General features: G+C 40.4%; 1 long non-coding RNA gene across 1 annotated transcript; it reads left to right on the forward strand.

Moving 5' to 3' along the window:
- The first annotated feature begins 261 nt into the window (after positions 1-261).
- Positions 262-3,744, forward strand: LOC109527590 (uncharacterized). The gene is made up of 3 exons (XR_002170549.1): positions 262-369; positions 3,582-3,640; positions 3,726-3,744. It is a non-coding gene; the product is annotated as an uncharacterized LOC109527590 (long non-coding RNA).
- The last annotated feature ends 219 nt before the right edge of the window (positions 3,745-3,963 follow it).

The raw sequence follows: 3,963 nt of genomic DNA on the forward strand, positions 1-3,963 counted from the left end.
GCGACCCCTGTGAGGATAAAGCGGATCAGAAAATGGATGGATGAAAGTTAATCAAGTGGCCGCTCAGAGTGTTCCTCCTGTGGCCGTGGGCCACCAGTTGCCCATCCCTGGTCTTCTATTTTTAATTAATACGTGAGACATTATCATGTCAAAGAAATACCGCTTGGCAATACCCACTGAATAGAAACCACTTACTGTAATTGTGTGAAAACAAAAGAGAATGAATTAAATAATTCACCTTAACAAGGGCCCCACCAAGTGATATAAGCTCTCTGGTCATGACTGTGAGGCGACAGAAGAGAGACGGAACCAGGACTGACAACAACGCAAGCCTGAGAGGGTTTCCAAGAGCAAACTTGAGTGTGTGTGGTGAGTACTATCGCCATCCTGAAGTGTTTTCAGGGAACACAACGTTAATGTTGGACATGTTTGGTGTTGCGCTTTGTACACTCAAGTGAAAAATATTCATTTTGACTCAGGTTTCATTGTATCACACACTTCCAAACCAAACATATGACAAAAATGTTTTAATTACAGACAACACCTTCATCAGTGAAGTCGTGAAATATCCATCCTTCAAGAATGCTTGAACAATCAAAAATGAACCATCTAATGTGATTTTTATTGTTATTATATTTTTTCATAAACATCACAGAGATTATTTTATTTATTTATTTATTTTAAGTTAAATCAGGGCGGCCCAATGGTCCTAGCAGTGCAGAGGTGCAAGGTTTGATTCTGGCTGCAACCTTCCTGTGTGGAGATTGCATGTTCTCCCCATGCCTGCGTGGGTTTTCTCCGGGTACTCCGATTTCCTCCCGCATTGTAAAGACATGCGTGGCAGGTTAATGGAACACTCCAAATTGTCCGCAGCTGTTAATGAGGGCGCGGATGGTTGTTTGTCTCTGTGTGTCCTGTGATTGGCTGGCGACCAGTTCAGGGTGTACCCTGCTGGCTTACCAAAGACAGCTGGGAAAGGCTCCAGCACCCGCCGCAACCCCTTTGAGGATAAAGCGGATCAGAAAATGGATGGATGAAAGTAGTCGACGTGCTAACCAGCGGACTACCGGGCCGCCGAGACATTATTTAGTGTTTCCTTTATGCTTACCATATTTGTACATTGGAACAATGCATATTTTTTTTAGTTGTGTCAAAGATGTAACATTTCCGTAATGCTGCATGAAGAAAAATGCTTTCATTATTTTAGGAATGATGGGCAATGCAACTTGATATATACATTGCAGAATTACAACATTTAAAATCATTTAAAAATAAAAGAACTGAAGACACTTAAAACAAAGTCCAGAGACAAAAGAGAAAGTACCGTACTAAAATTACTTCGACAGTGGAAGAAACATATTTTTACAGCTGTATTTAAGTAAAAAAAAAAAACCTTTATCAGAGCCCTTTATAAGAGCATAGTTTTTAACTTGGACTTGAAAGCAGTCACACTTGGGGCTGACTTCATACTCCCAACAAATAACATAAAGTCTTTTGGTGTTCAATGAATTTTGTTTTTCAGGTTTAAATGGCTAACATTGAAACATGTTTTGGACCCAAGTGATCCATCAATGACATTCTTAATGTCTTTGAGTCGGTGCAAGAAAAAAAAAATCTCTCCTCGTGACAAAGCTTGCTGGGGTGATATGCTCCACTTTGTCAGCCTCATTATCCTGACACTTGCACAAAAAAGCAACGTTGCAATTCATCTTTGGCAAGCCCCCCGCGACCCCTGTGAGGATAAAGCGGATCAGAAAATGGATGGATGAAAGTTAATCAAGTGGCCGCTCAGAGTGTTCCTCCTGTGGCCGTGGGCCACCAGTTGCCCATCCCTGGTCTTCTATTTTTAATTAATACGTGAGACATTATTGAGTGTTCCATTTATGCAAACCATATTTGTACATTGGAACATTGCCTATTTTTTTATTTGTTTCAAAGATGTAACATTTCCGTAACGTTGCATGAAGAAAAATGCTTTCATTACTTTTGGAATGATGGGCAATGCAACTTGATTTGTACAACGCAGAATTACAACATTTAAAAGCATTTAAAAATAAAAGAACTTTAGACACTTAAACCAAGCCGAGAGACAAAAGACAAAGTACTAAAATTACTTCGACAGTGGAAGAAACATATTGTTACAGCTGTATTTAATTGAAAAAGAAAACTTTATAAACAGCCCTTTATAAGAGCATAGATTTTAACTTGGACTTGAAAGCAGTCACACTTGGGGCTGACTTCATACTCCCAACAAATAACTAAAAGTCTTTTGGTGTACAATGAATTTTGTTTTTCCGGTTTTTATGGCTAACATTGAAACATGTTTTGGACCCAAGTGATCCATCAATGACATTCTTAATATCTTTGAGTCGGTGCAAGAAAAAAAAAAAAAAATCATCTCTCCTCGTGACAAAGCTTGCTGTGGTGGTGTGCTCCACTTTGTCAGCCTCATTATTCTGACAGTTGCACAAAAAAGCAACATTGCAATTCATCTTTGGCAAACCGGAGGTTAGCACAATTGAGTTCAGACCTTTGGGGGGAAAAACTAAAAGTGTTTCCGTACTTGCGGATGCATGACATGCACAAGAGTCGGCCAAAGTTCTCATGCTGTTGAGACTATGGATGGTGCTTCAAAAACAAACCAAAAACAAAACTTACTTTCCGCTTTACTTTTTTTACAGCAAAAATAGAATTTAAAAAGTCACATATCAAAGGAATGTTCCAAGCGATATTGCTGGAAACCCACGTTGTTTTGTGACAATTGCTTTGTGTCTCACACACACACACACACACACACACACACACACACACACACACACACACACTTCCTTGAGGAGTTTGGTCACTGTTAAGAAAAGTTGTTTTCGAATGGAGACACTGTTCAGATGTTCGAGTCAGTGAAGCAAAAATATTAGCACCGAAGTCAGTTCTTTTTGACATGTTTGTTTTCACAAAAAGCTATTTTTCTCCAAAGTTTGTGAGAAGTGGATGAATTTTGTAAAATTTTACTGTGTTCTCCTGCTGATTACTAAAGAACAAAAAATTCTAGAAAGGTAGAATCAACCTTTTATTGTCCACTGGTTAACCCAAAACATTCTTGAAAAACTGGTGATATTCTGTCAATAAGCATTTTCCCCACCAAATGGGGGATGGTCCCACGAAAAAATATTTGAAATTTGAAACAAACAATTTCCAAATAAGTGAGGAGATGCGACAATGCTGGATGTCCACTGTGCTCTACAGTGCAAACCTTTGTGAACAAGTAGTTTGTGAAGTTAAAAGCTTTTGCACGGCGAGGCTTTGTGTGACCGTGGAACCACGTTCGTCAATGACAGAAAAAAAATTTATTACCTGAAAAGTAGTGGTGGAAGCAAATATGAGAATTCCGTCCAATGGCAACATTAAGATTGGCAGGGAGTTATGACTCTTCTTCCCAGTCTCAGTCCAGGTGTCTCGTAGCAAGACATGGAACCTGGGCCTCACCAAACTGAGTGTGTCCAAGCAGCCATTTCTCCCATCATGTTCACCAGATGGACTTTCTTTCGATGTATGTTTACCGTCCCTTTTCACTGTCTTTTTAGGACATCATCAGCTACAATGAGCATTCTCAAGGTGCTCACTGTTGCCCTTGTGCTGTTTGGTAAGTCATCAAATTCTCAACTAACAAGTAACAGAGTAAATGAAAATTCACCATGTAACAAAAATGTCAACGCTTTTGTTCACAGGAACCAGCAGTCTTTCTGCTAAAATAAAGAGACAAGTGCAATCAAATTCATTTTTTACTCCAAATGACCATAGTCCACCTGGATCAGGACCACCCGGGCCACCAGGGCCACCTGGGCCAGCAGGACCAACCGGACCACATGGTCCACAAGGGCCTGATGGTCCACCAGGACCACCTGGACCTGGTGGTCCACCAGGGGTAGATGGACACCCAGGACCACCTGGACCAGATGGTCCACC

This window comes from Hippocampus comes, unplaced genomic scaffold, assembly GCF_001891065.2.
Source record: "Hippocampus comes isolate QL1 unplaced genomic scaffold, H_comes_QL1_v1.1 scaffold15, whole genome shotgun sequence".
In the NCBI taxonomy this organism is placed as follows: domain Eukaryota; kingdom Metazoa; phylum Chordata; class Actinopteri; order Syngnathiformes; family Syngnathidae; genus Hippocampus; species Hippocampus comes.